Below are 14,769 nucleotides of genomic sequence, written 5' to 3'. Positions count from 1 at the left end.
TTATAGTGCAATGGAGGGAAGTTACTAGGTCCACCTTCAAAGGGATAAAGCCCTCCTTCAAAGGGATAGCTCCTCTCATCAAGGGATTAGCTCCTTCACTTTTGGGATGCATGAACCACCTAGGAGCGAACCATCCACGTCAAGATTCCTTCTAGAATCATCTAGAATTAACCCAAAGTGAGTTTTTAAGAATAAACTTGCGCCTTTTTTACTTTCACAGGGGTCCGCACCCACTCCTTTAGAGACAGAGCGGGCAGGTCCACAGGTAACATGAACAAAGGGTGCGGGACCGCAAGCAACAGTGAGAGAAAGTGCGGAACCAGAGCTTTATTGATTTTTAAGGTATTTCTCTCATTTTCAAAGCTTGACATGAAGAGCTGAGGTTTGAGACTTGCTTAGGAGGACAATATGAATGATGATAGACCCATACTGACTGCAAATAGTCATGGTGACAATATTTTGTGTAACGCTATCAATATCATAGGGCAGCTAATTGATATTATGGTTTGGAGATTCATCATCCCAAATTACTTAGATCTTGGGATCTCAATAATAGATGTCCACATAAATTATACTATAGTTCCTAACACTCTCATTAACTTGGGAGATGCAAAAAATTTCATGACTAAGGACACTATGCTCAAACTCAATCTCCAAGGATCTATAAGGAATACCACCATAGTGTTATAGCCTTGTTGATAGATCCACTGTAGAACTTGATGTTATCATTGAATATGTTATGGTATTCATTTATTGTTTGGAGTATCCCACATATTTCCTCTTCCTTCATCCCAAGACTAATTTTAATGGATACCATCTTATCTTAGGAAGACCTTGGTTGGCCACTGTTGATGCCTACATCAATTGTAGAGCTGGAAATATGACTATCACTAATGGGAAATCTAAAAAACAACTTCTAACATACCCACCTACTAAACTCCTCATTGAGAATCATTTTCCTATTTGGGTAGAAGAATAAGAAGAAGAACCTTATCTATCATCACCATACCCTATATGTACATTAGAAACCACCATTAGTAGTAGGCAAATGGATGAAGATAAATTGATTGACAAATTTCTGCAAAATAAATACCCTACTTCCATGAATATTGATGCCTTTAAAGATGAATCTACAGGACAACCTGGTTTTTCTCAAGACATTTCATGGGTAGTGTTGGGCATCGAATCCCCCCACAGCATGTTTTAGGGCTCAAAGCCTAGGTTTTGGTCAAATGTATTGTAAAACTCCGTGAAGTACGGGCACAGAGTGTGAAGTATAGGTTGAGTCATAGGGTTGTTCGCCCTAAATTTTTATAATGTAATGTAATGTCATGTCGGCCTACCCATGGTCCGCGAACCATGGGATTGTATAAATATAGTGAGGCTATAAGTTGTAAAAGGAGGAATGAGTAGATGGGGGATAGAGCATAGAGCAAGGGTCTAAGTGTATTGGGTCGTAGTAGTAGGAAGAGGCTTTGCAACTGAGTGTGCAGAGGCTTAGTAGAGTCTGTAGCTGAGTGCGCGGACCCCTGCAGCTGAGTGTGTAGGGTGGTGTTGAGTATGTAACCTTGAACGAAGAATAATAAAGAGAATTTGATTCCAAATTATGTGCATCTGCTTGTGTATTGCATTCTATACATTATTACTGTTTTGTTTATCACGCGCACTTATATGATTGTTGGATATATTGTTAATTATCACTAGTCTTACACAGATAAGTTAAGTAATTGGGTAAGAACAAGTTAAATAGTAAGGAACTTGGGTATAATACAGATCGTGCCCCGAGTAGGGTTGTACGAAGGCAACATTTCAGGTTGCAAAGGACTAATAGCTGTGTGTAGTGACGTGAGTGCAGGGTCAAACCGCGGACCGCCAGAAGCTCATCAAACATCCCCAGGGTGCAAAAACCTAGTTCTAGCATCCTCCCATATTACTTCGGGTGAGACTTTAGTCCGTGCTCCACGGACTGTTGCCGAAAGGGCTAGTAGTACTGGGATTTGTTTGGCTAAATCACCTTTGAACCTGGGTCAGGCCCATACAAGCCAACAAATGGTTCCATTGCTAGGACCGGGATCTGCATAAGGGATGTCTAATGTCATGCCACTGGAATCCAACAAAGAATGAAATTGAAGGGTGGTTGGATAAGAAGATTCACGAGTTTGCGGCACAGGAAAACAAAAATCCGCGAGTATCTAAGGAACAGTGGTTGGAGCACTACTTGTATATGGAAATCCATGAAATTTTCTTTGCATCCTTTCCTTCTGAGCTATATGAGTGGATCACGAAGCTAGTAGACAGTCAGGGAAGGTGTAGGCTTGACAAACCAATAGTGTGGACTCCAGAATTAGTGATCAGACTAGAAGCATCAGGAGATAAGATCGCGCGAGCTATGGACCATTGGCTCGACCGAATTATAAAAGGATTTATCACTAAGTTTGCAGTAGATACAACCGTCAGCTACAGTGAGGTAGAGCAATGCTTCCTCAAAGGACCGTCAGGTAAGTATATTAAATATTTGAACACTTTGATTAAGATGTTATTGTGTGAAAAGCAGGTTATGCGAATAAATTAATGTTTGGGGCTACGCGAAGTGGGAAGATCTACAGAAGTGGAAGTAGTGAAGAATTAGAAACCAGGCCCTTGATTTCACCCTTGCAGGAAAGTGAGGAAGAGCTCGTGAAAGTTTCTCCGAGAAGTGAGGTCAGTTTGATAAGGCAGTGAATTTCATGCTTACCACCTCCACCTACACTGCCACCCATCTCACCCCCCTCACCTCCATCTCCACTCACCCCACCTCCACCACCACCACAGTTCGGTATGGCAAGGGTGATCAAACTACCGGTGTTTAGAGGAGTAGGGAATAAAGATCCAGACCAATTCTAGTTCAGAGTAAGGGCGATATGGGAAGCACAAGGAGTCGTGGATGACAATTCTGGTTAGCGCGCTGCAGGATCATGCATTAACATGGTACATCAAGCATTCTAATGATCATCCAAACACAAGAATCGGAGAAATCTAGACCATGCTAAACAGGGAATTTAGCAAACCAAAGTTGGAGACACAATCAATTATCGGGTTTAAGGAAATCACAATGCTCTCGGGCGAGACCCCCTAGGATCTGGACCAAAGACTGAAGGGTATGATTCGTGAAGCCAATATGACTTTGACGGATGGACAACACCATGCATGGTTTGTAGTGTCACTAACACTGCACTTAAGGATGGCGCTGTCATAGCAAAAACTTTCCACCCAGGCCGAAGCTTTGGAGATGGCAATGAGATTGCATGAGACCCCTATACAAGACCCTGGGTTGGGAGTCCAACAAATCCATGTGCAACTACAAAATCTATGTTTGGAGATGCAAAGTTTGAAATAGGACAGGACACCTCGGCCAGAGGCGCACGAGGAGGTATGGTGAATAAAATGCAAAGTCCAAGGGCATGACAAGGACCACAATCTAGTGTTCGCGAATTACTTGGCAGGAGGAGGGCTAATGTCATTAAGACTTGAGGTACAGGCAGGACCAAGCATGGTGCCTACATTATGGTGTGTAATCTGTCAGATAGGAGCAAAACACACTACGGATAATTTTCATCTATTGCAGAAGTATATGCAGACGTCCCAACAATTGTTTTTTAATTTCTGTAGGTCGGTAGGTCATGATGAACGCACCTGCTGAAGCTACGAACTAATGATGGATAAAACTTCTACCCACAGGGTGTAGATCGAAATGTGAGCCCTCGACCCAAATGCAGGAATGGCACGCGTTGGATTTCAAGGGCACGGATGAGGTCGAGGCAAAATGGGACTAGGAAGGGGTTGCGAACAAATAACCTGTTACAATTGCGGAGGGCTAGGGCACTATGCCTACGATTTTATAAACTCGACAAGGACATCATGTTTGTACTATACTTAGTTTGATCATGAGGCAGAAGACTGCCCTTTGTTGATAGTGAGGATGCGCGAAAAAGAGGTACTCTAGCCCCCTCCGACTCAGAATTTTCAGATGATGAGGTCTGAGTCGTGCGAAGAAGACCTGAATGTATACATGATGCTCAGGAGCTTTATGACCACTAGTGATGATAAAGGGAAGCAGTGAGAAGAAAGTGCATGGGTTTGCAAGGCTCCTACAAAGGAACCTGAATTTGATGTAGAATGCGCAAAGGAGACATTCATGGAAGCTAAGAAGAGCTTCACGAAGGCCTCCACTTTAGGTAGTAAGGATCAAATAGAACCAGGGATGGATCCTTCAATGCTCACTACCTTTTTGGAGACATGCATGAAACTGCTACGTGACAGCAAGGTAGTAAAAGGACTACAAGAACTTATCACTAGGTGCATGGGGTCAGGAAAACCATGCGTGGTCCGGAAACTTGGAAAGCATGAATTGCGCACAGGAAGGGAAATGAGGTTGACTGTGAAAATCAGCGAGTATGAAATGGATTAGGTAATCCTGGATCTTGGATCGGACACAAATGTACTACCAAAACAAACATGGGAATGCATGGGTAGACCCGTGCTACAGTGGTCTCCTATTCAGTTACGAATGGCGAACCAACAGAAGATCTAACCCATGGGAAGATTGCAAGGGGTAACAGTAGATATTGAATGTGCGAGAGCGCCGGCGGATTTTGAAGTGATAGAGATTTTTGATGACAGTAATCCCTATCCCACGCTACTAGGAATAGACTGGGCCACCAATATGAACGGAGTCATAAATCTAGAGAAGCGCAAAATCATCTTTGAAAAAAAGTCACTACGCATAGTAGTACTGCTAGACCCAACCGAAGGAGTGAGATACACTAAACTGGTGCGCGACGATGATAGTGATGACTATCACGATTATATTTACAAGATAACTACGCAAGAACATGTGGGTGAATCCAACGGTAGATGGAAGAATTGCATGGGAGCGTGAAAGCTCCTACACTTCAAATTCAGATGAAGAAGTAGAGCGATGGAAGAATCGGCTGCATGAAGTAACAACGCTTAATTGCAACATGGTGGTTAGATCATTGCACTACGTGACAACAAAGGTAAGTGATCTGCCTACATATGATGGGTTGACAGCAGTGGATGAATTCTTGAAAAAATTTGAAAGCACGGTACCTAAACAGTAGCAGTTCGATGCTCTGAAGTGGGCGCTATGTGCAACGCCCACACGATGGTGGGGTACGCATCAAGGAATATTTTAGTACTAGCGTGGATGTAGAAGGATGATGTGCCTATGCTTTAGAAAACCCCAACTCAAAACGAGATCCAGTCAGCCGGGATGGAAAATGGCTGCGCAGTGTGGAGAAGGTCGGGTTGCTGCATCTGCTATGGATACCACACTTTCACCGTGCGCCCATCACCATTTTCGTCATCAAGTAGATGTTTTTCCTGATGCATGATGGGTACTTATGGCTGGGGCAACCTATTCCCATCATGATGGATCTCATCCACAGAATTTCTCAGCTTCCCTGTAAGGGAAAGGACCCCACGATGATAGCAGGAAAAGGCGGCGATTTGGCCCTCGCGGAAGCCATGAAGAAAAAATATAAGCTCGAGAAGAAAAAGACGGGTTATGCCATCAGCAGTATCAAGGATAAAGGGGTGCGTGTAGCCACCCAACTCCTGGTCGGGAAGGTAATGAGAAAATGTTGCGGTGACGAAGTACTAGCACCGGTAGTTGCTTTGGCCGAACAATGCGCAGAGGGGATCCAATTCAACTAGGCCGAGTTCCTCTGCAAGGAATTCTTGATCAACTGCAAAGAAGCCTAGGAGCAGGGCAAGACCTTCCACTACGCGTGGTTTCTCTTGTCCATTTTGCTAGTAGCAGGAGAACTATCGGAGGACAGCCAGTTCCCAAGCATTGAGCATGACTTACCAGAGGCCGCAAAGTACGCGTCGCTCTAGGCTACCAAGGATGCGAAGAAAATTCGCAATACAAAGATATTCTGGGTACTCAAGGAGGCGAGCATCCGAATGTCAATTAATAGGAGGCCGCACCTGTCCCCCACAGTATACAACAATTTGCGGAGCTTTGTAGCCTTCAAGGTAGACATGCACAATATTTACATCAAGGCGCACAAGGACCCAGCATAGCAGTGGACCAAGCTTCCCTTCATCGCCACTAATGATGCAATTTTTACAGTGTTAGAATCATGGCCTCCTAAGTGGCACACACCAGATTTAGCGAAGTTGGATAGGATAGCAGCACAGAAAAGAAAGGATGAGTCCAAGCTGCACATCATGCAGCTGGCCGAGAAGAGGCGCAATGAACAAGCGACAGCAGAAGTAAGGGCAGTCTGTGAGGCAGCACAGGCAGCCGCGAAGCAGGCAAAGGCCACCGAAGTAGCAGGAGCAGTGTAGACAACAGGGGCCATAACAACGCAGGCAGAGGAGGGCCAGGAATTATCTACAGGATAGGAGGCAGAGGACACAGACCTTGTAGAGGAAGGCACGAACCTGGGCACAACTTCCACCCAACTCAAAAGGTCGCGCGTCACAGAAAGATCAGGTCCACGAAAAAATTTCAAGGCCTTCAAATTGACCATCGACCCGATCACGTTAATGGAAGTTGACCTCTACAACATCGGTGAGATGGTTCGTGATGTCACCAAGAAAGCGCTCGAAGAAGTCATGTCGGAGCAGCAAACTTTGTTGGGGGCCCTAAGGGAGTAGCTGCAAGAACTACAGGTGCGGGCCCCACAGGAAGGAGGAACTGTAGCCACCTACGTCGCAATAGGCACATCAGCAGCAGAGCAGATGCTACATGCAAAGATGGCCAATAACATAGTGCTACCGAAAGGGGAACTAGCAACGAAGAATGAGATCGACAGAGCCGCGGTTGGTAGGATCAAGGGACTTGACCTTAATTTGGCTTCCCTTCCATGAGACACACTGTACCAACTGCAAGATGGAATAACAGTAGAGCTCTGCACCAAGGAGGGCCGCATGATTCAGGTGATAAGTGAGAAAATGATTAGCATCGAATAGCTCAGCCTGAAACGTGATGAACTGGTGTCACAAAACCAGAAGTTGGTACAGACAGTGGATGAAATGTGCTGGCATGTCATAGAGTTGTCCATCACCATGGATCTGCCAACAAAAGGGCGGATCTACTGTTTGACAAGTGGAGTCTGAAACACGCGCAAGGAAACAATGCGAGTACAGTTGGCGCTGAATCTCCAGATTGTCGAGCTACAGCTAAAGGCGTAGCCTTCCACTCCCCCAGAAGTTAGAGAGCAACGTGTTAGCACTATCCAAACAGGGTTGGAAGAAATTGGACGGGAAGTTCAGGACTGTACCAGTATGTTGGACCAAGCCTTTGGTGTCCTCACATCCATGCAAGAGGACCCCAACATACAGTGCCTGGAAAAAAAGGCACTCGAACTTTAGGAGCAATACGATAGTGTCTGAGGAACTGCACAGATAGTCATCCTCACTCAACAACTTGCAAAGATGCAGCAAGAAAAGGCACTAAAAGAGTAGGTGAATGCCACAAGATAGAAAGAGGCACTTCTCAAAGCGCGCATCTAGCCATGGATTGACGAGGCCTTCACCATTATGGTAGATATCGAGGGAAAGCTCGCACAGATGCAGGGGCTCTACACACTAAGGCAAGGATTTGATCCTCATAAAGAAGCATCGAAAGAGTGCATGCAGCAGGTCTATCAAACCACAGAATAGTGCGCAGCGGACCTCCAAGCAGTGCGGGACTAGTTGGAGGGGCTCCGTGCCAAGATTGTCACACCGACAGAGTGACTCGAGGGCGAGTCACGATGTTTGTGTTGGGGGCCTGTTGGGCATCGGATCCCCCCACAGCATGTTTTGGGGCTCAAAGCCTAGGTTTTGGTCAAATGTATTGTAAAACTCCACAAAGTGTAGGCGCGGAGCATGAAGTATAGGTTGAGTCATAGGGTTGTCCGCACTAAAGTTTTAAAATGTAAGGTAATGTCATGTCAGCCTACCCATGGTTCGCGAACCATGGGATTGTATAAATAGAGCGAGGATCTAAGTTGTAAAAGGAGGAATGAGTGGATGGGGTATAGAGCATAGAGCAAGAGTCTAAGTGTATTGGGTCGTAGTAGTAGGAAGAGGCTCTGTAGCTGAGTGCGCAGAGGCCTAGTAGATTACGTAGTTGAGTGCAGAGACCCCTGCAGCTGAGTGTGCAGGGCGATGTCAAGTCTGTAACCTTGAACAAAGAATAATAAAGAGAATTTGATTCCAAATTCTGTGCATCTGCTTGTGTATTTCATTCTATACATTATTATTGTTTTGTTTATCATGCACGCTTATATGATTGCTAGATATACTGTTAATTATCACTAGTCTTACACAAATAAGTTAAGTAATTAGGTAATAACAAGTTAAATAATAAGGAAATTGGGTATAATATGAATCGCACCCCAAGTAGGGTTGCGCGAAGGCAGCATTTCAGGTTGCGAAGGACTAATAAGTGCGCGTAGTGACGTGCACGCAGGGTCAAACCACGGACCGCCAGAAGCTCATCAGACATCCCCAGGGTACAGAAACCTGGTTCTAGCACCCTCCCATACTACCTTGGGTGAGACCTCAGTCCGCACTCCGCGGGTTGTTGTCGAAAGGGCCAGTAATACCAAGATTTTTTTGGCTAAATCACCTCTGAACCTAGGTCAGGCCCATACAAGCCAATAGGTAGATCTAATAATTGTTGGTTCTGAGCAAAATAATGTGAAAACAATATAAATCAGCCCTTCCAAAACCTTAAAATTCAGCCCTTTTCTTTCAATTGATCAAGAGGACCAACTACTCTCTATCTTTAAATAGCATGTTGATGCATTTACATGGGACTATACAGGAATGAAGGGAGTTCATCCTTCTTTATGAATTCATCATATATACATCAAATAATTCCATAAACATGTTCTCCAACCACAAAGGTGAATTAACCCTACATTAAAAGACATTGTAAAATATGAATTGGAGAAATTGTTGGATGCAGGATTCATCTATCCAATCTCATATAGTGAATGGGTGTATCCCTTAGTTATTGTCCCTAAAAATCATGGCAAATGGAGAATATATGTTTATTAGAGAGAACTCAACAAATCCAATAGAAAGGATAATTTTCCCTTGCCCTTTATTGATCAAGTTGTTGATGTTCTTGCAAGGAAAAAGTTATTCTCCTATCTGGATGGGTTCAATGGGTATAATCAAATCATGATCAACTTTGAGAATCAAGATATTACCAGCTTCACATGTCCATTGGGAACCTTTACTTACAGGGTTCTTCCATTTGGTTTTTGCAATACCCTTGCTACCTTCTAGAGGGTTATGTTAAGTATTTTCTCTGACCTTGTGCATGATTCAGTGGAAATATACATTAATGATTTTACACCCTATGGGGATGACTTCCAAGAGACTCTCTCCAACATATGCAAAGTTTTGCAGAGGTACAAAGAAATGAAATTCTCCCTAAGCCATGAAAAAATCATTTTTAATGAATGAATGGATTGTTTTAAGGCACTTGTTGTCTTCAAAAGGAATCCAGGTGGATCCTAACAAAATATCCATCATCAAAAAAAGATAAATATTAGAAGTTGTCTAGGCCTTGTTGGGTATTATTGAAGATTTGTCAAATATTTTAACAAGATTGCTTCTCGTTTATTCTCGTCGATAACAAAATATATAAAGTTTTGCTTAAGAGATTTATGTCAGAGGACATTTGAAGAAATAAAATAAAATCTAAGGTATGCACCTCTTCTGAGAGGTCCAAATTGGAATACCCTTCCACGTCCATACAAAAGCATAAGATATATCAATTGGGGTAACAATGTGACAACTCGAGGGTAAAAAATTTTATGCCATTTATTCTATTAGCAAGAATTTTTCCAAACCTGAACTTAACTATATAATTACTAAAAAAAACAACTCCTTATTGTACATTCCTTAAAAAAAATCAAGCACTGCATTAATGGATATCAATTCTTTGTGCATACTGATCATGCAAAAATTAATTACTTAATGAAGAAACCATATCTAAATTCTCACATAATCAGGTGGTTACTATTACTACAACAATTTTATCTAGTTATTGTTGATAAACCATGAAAATAAAATGATGTCGCATGTTTTCTTTCAATATTAACCTTTCCTATAGAAGATTAAGAGGTGGTGGATGACCAGCTCCCTAATGAGCATCTCTTTTCTATATCACTCTTATCTCGATCATTTGTCACATTTCCATATTCCTAGCTGTTGGCCAGTTCCCGCCTCACTTATCCTCAAAGGAGAAAAGAAAAATTGTTAGGAGAAGTGCCTCTTACACTAGGATTGGGGGTTACCTCTTCAAGTTGAGGCCCGATCCTATCTTGAGAAGATATGTGAGGGAAGATGAATTTTATGACATCCTCTCAGCTTGCCATGATGGACCTTGTGGGGGTTACTTTGTTACCAAGAGGACAACCTACAAGATCCTGCAAGCATGACAATATTTGCCAACCTTTCATAAAGATGCCAAGGGATACAAAACATAGTGTGATGAATGTGAAATGATGGGGACACCCACTCAGAAGGGTGAAATTCCTTATAACCCCAAGTTTCTTTTGAGCTATTTGAGAAGTGGGGCATGGACTTCATTGGTCCTTTTGATCCTCCATTCAGACAAAAGAAATGCATTTTTATGTGCACTAACTATCTGACTAAGTGGAAGGATATGAAAGTAGTAAAGGCAACAACCAAGCATAAAGTAGTTGATTTTCTAAGAGAAAATGTCTTCTAAAAATTTGGTTTTCCTAGAGAATTGGTGACCAACCAAGGCTCCCAATTCACCTCTAACTTGATTGAGAGGATCATGAAGCAACATCACATTCGATATCGAAGGTCTAATCCATATCACCCTCAATAAAATGGGCAATAATAGGTGACTAATAGAGCATTAGAGAGCACTCTGACCAAGGTGATCAGCAGCAGCAAAAAGGATTGGGAAGAGGGGCTTATTGAGGCCACCTAGGCCTACAAAACCACCTAGAAATTAACTACTAGATTCACCCCCTATGAGCTAGTATATGGAAAGAAGGCCTTATTATATATTTAATTCAAGTACAAAACATTAAAGATGGTAGCCCTACTCGACATGGATCTCACCAAAGCACGGGAAGAAAGGTTGCATCAACTAAATGCACTTGATGAATACATGATGTAGACCCTATTACATACTAAAGTGGTCCAAACGCAAAGAATATTCTAGCATGAAAATCATATTAAGGCAAGAGCCTTCTAGGAGGGTGATTGGACCCTCTTGCATTACTCTAGGTTTAAGGATTTTAAAGGGAAGCTCATGACCAGATGCTTGGTACCTTATTTGGTTGAAAAATTCTATGATAATGGTTCAGTGCAGATCAAAACAATAGATGAAGATCATATTCCACTTTTGGTAAATTGTTATTGATTGAAATTATACAAGAGGCCCCTCTCTAGGGTTGAATTCACTGATTCAATAAGTAAATATTTGAATCTAATTGAGAGAATTAGAGATCCCAATTCATTCAACCTTTGACTAGCAAGAAAGAAAGAAAAAAGAAGGAAAAAAACTCTAAAGTGAAAACCTTCGTTGAGGAACTTGAGGTAGACTCATTAGCTGAAAACCTTTCTGAGGTAAACTATAAGTCTAAGAAACAGAAAAAAAAGAATAAATATCCCTATGTGAAAACCTCCTATGAGGAACCTAGGGTAGGCCTACTAGCTGAAAACCTCCATGAGGAAACTAGTGGTCCTCAAAAAGAGAAAAAATTAGAAAGAAAGAAAAAATAATGAAGAAAATTATGATGAAAAATGTTATATCCTACCTTGAATTGTGTGCAGGTATTACAAAAAAAACATCAACAAGATAGGTTAGACAAACCATCTTGCACATTTGGCTCAAGGCATCATCTCATGAACTCTCGAAGGGCCCAAAAAGTACCCCTACACCATTTTCCTTTGTCGTCCATCATCCATAACCTCATATTACCATTTCCAAGTACTCTTAATGCATTTATGCCCACTTCCCTGAGTTGTGGCAGGAAAGTCCTATAATGCTACAGGATAGCCTTGATTTGATAAAAAGTCACAGATTGAAGATTTTATCTGCATATAAGCTAAGGAAAAGCATTAGAGGCATCCTAAAACTCAACCATTCCATCAATATGCTTCACCCCTCAATTTTCATCCACTATTCATCATTTTTTTCTGCAGCAGCTCAAAATTCCTTATCTTTCTATCACATACACCATCAAAACAAATTCCATCATCATCACCATCTCCTCCTTGAATTATTAGAGCTCCTTAATGTTTTTTAATATTATTATGATGAGTATGAAGAGTTTCTATGACTATTACAGGAGACTACGCAATGTTGTAGAAACCATATGGGACCAAGTATCTAGAATTCCTGAAAAGATAAATGCATGCCACAAATTTCTACATCTCTAGAATGTAGAAATTCCATGTAGATTCAAATTTCTAATTGTAATTTACTAAAACAATAGACTTGAATCTACTCTACTCATTAGTGGAAATAATTAAACGATCGTGAAATCATGAAGCATACAAGAGAAAGAATTCAATCAACACATTACACGACGATTTCTTGGGGAAAGACACAACTAAACACATGTTATCTATATATTGCATTAGTCAGAAAATAAGAGAAGATTACAATGCTTTTCTCAATCCTGAGCAACCTTTGCACTTTCTCTGTCTATCTCATAGCCTCCTAGACAAGCCTAATCCAATACTTAACCAATTTCTCACTTGCCTAAGTCCCTATTTCCTTTCATTTTTTCCTTGGGAATTATCGCCCTATAAGTTAGGGAAATTCCTCAAAGGAATTGCACAATCCATCATAGGCCTTCCTCTTACTACATGCACCACCTATACAATTCAGATGATTATACAACTGATAGTACATTGTCCATGAACTCCAATCTCAAATGGGTAACTCTCAGATATGACATGCATGAGTTATTTATGAGTGAATCGTCAATTATCTGGCTGATCACTGCAGGAAGCACCACACTACTAGACCTCCCACTAGTTCCTCCAACAGTTAGAACTAGTTTAACTCAATTTAACTTAGTTAAACTAAATTAATTAGTTACAACTCAAAATAAACTCAATCAAGGCTCATTTAATGTAGGAGACACTCTATATGACTCAAGTTAGACCATGTTATGTCCCTATACTACTAGTGTAACCCTTATTGTTATTAGTACAACCCCCTTATTGTATTGTTGTGCCCATGTAGTCCCCATATTGTTATTATTGTGCCCCATAGAAGCCCACTATTGTTATTATTGTGCCCTTAGATTATTATTGTTATGTCGGCTCTTATTATATTATGACCCCTTAGACTCCTATATATAAAAAGGAGGTCTTGTCATTTGTATCATCAAAGAATTTTTCATTTGTGTAATGTAAAGGAGGTTGCCCCCTCGAAGAGGCTTATTTCTAATGCGTTGATCTATATTTTCTATCTTTTTGTGAGCTGGTTTCCTAACATTTGGTATCAGAGCAAGGGATGAATGGAAGAAGAATGAAGAAGTGTCGTCACTCATTCAAAAGTTGGAGAAGTTCCCAGTTCAAACAATATTGCCAAAACTTGACGAGGAACGAAAAATCATATTGGAACCTGGATCAGTCACAGAAACAAGAACCCAACAGCTACAAAATCGATCAATTTCAGAGTATCTCATCAACTAGAAGAACTTACTCACTGAATATTCCACATGGGAGGACAAGAATTTTATACAGAAGCATCAAGAACTAGTCAAGCGTTGAGGACAACACTTTTTGAAGGAGAGGGGCATGTTATGTCCCTATACTACTAGTGTAACCCCTTATTGTTATTAGTACAACCCCCTTATTATATTGTTGTGCCCCATATTGTTATTATTGTGCCCCATAGAAGCCCACTATTGTTATTATTGTGCCCTTAGATTATTATTGTTATGTCGGCTCTGATTATATTATGACCCCTTAGACTCCTATATATAGAAAGGAGGTATTGCAATTTGTATCATCGAAGAATTGTTCATTTGTGTAATGTAAAGGACGTTGCCCCCTTGAAGAGGCTTATTTCTAAGGCATTGATCTATATTTTCTATTTTTTTGTGAGCTGGTTTCCTAACAGACCCTCAACTTGAATTAACTGAGACAACTAAGTCAAATTAACTTAGTTAACTAATACAAGTTGTCATGAGATGTGGAATTAAAATTTTGTTCCTAATTTAATTCAAGGACAAAATTAAATTGGGATTTTCTTGTTGCATTTTCAACACTCCCTCTCAACAAGAAGGGGATTATCTGCTACCCTAATACTTCCTCTGTGAAACTCAAATTTTCATCTTGACAACACCTTTGTCAAAATATTTTCATCTTGTTCCTCTGTACGAATGTACTCTAGCAACATGATTCTCCTCTGAACACAATCTCGTATGTGGTGATAATGAATGTCGATATGCTTGGACCGATCATGAAAAACTGGATTCTCATAGAGTTTGATACAACTCTGATTGTCACAGTAAATCATTGTAGGATCCATCTGCTAACTAAACAAACCAACAAGGAACTTCCTCATCCAAATAGCTTCACAAGCTTCTTGACTAGCAACCATGTACTTTGCTTCTGCCGAACTGAGTGCAACTAATCTCTACTTCTTGTTGTACCAAGAAACTATTTCTAACCCAATAATGAAGATTCCCCCTAATGTTCTCTTCCTGTTGGATGGACTCCCTACCAAATATGCATCTATGAAGCCTTGAA

This window comes from Pinus tabuliformis, chromosome 9, assembly GCF_031772625.1.
Source record: "Pinus tabuliformis cultivar Carrire ecotype Pingquan chromosome 9, CPIR1, whole genome shotgun sequence".
Lineage (NCBI taxonomy): Eukaryota > Viridiplantae > Streptophyta > Pinopsida > Pinales > Pinaceae > Pinus > Pinus tabuliformis.
The sequence above is the reverse complement of the archived record's forward strand: the minus strand, read 5'-3'. Positions refer to the sequence as shown.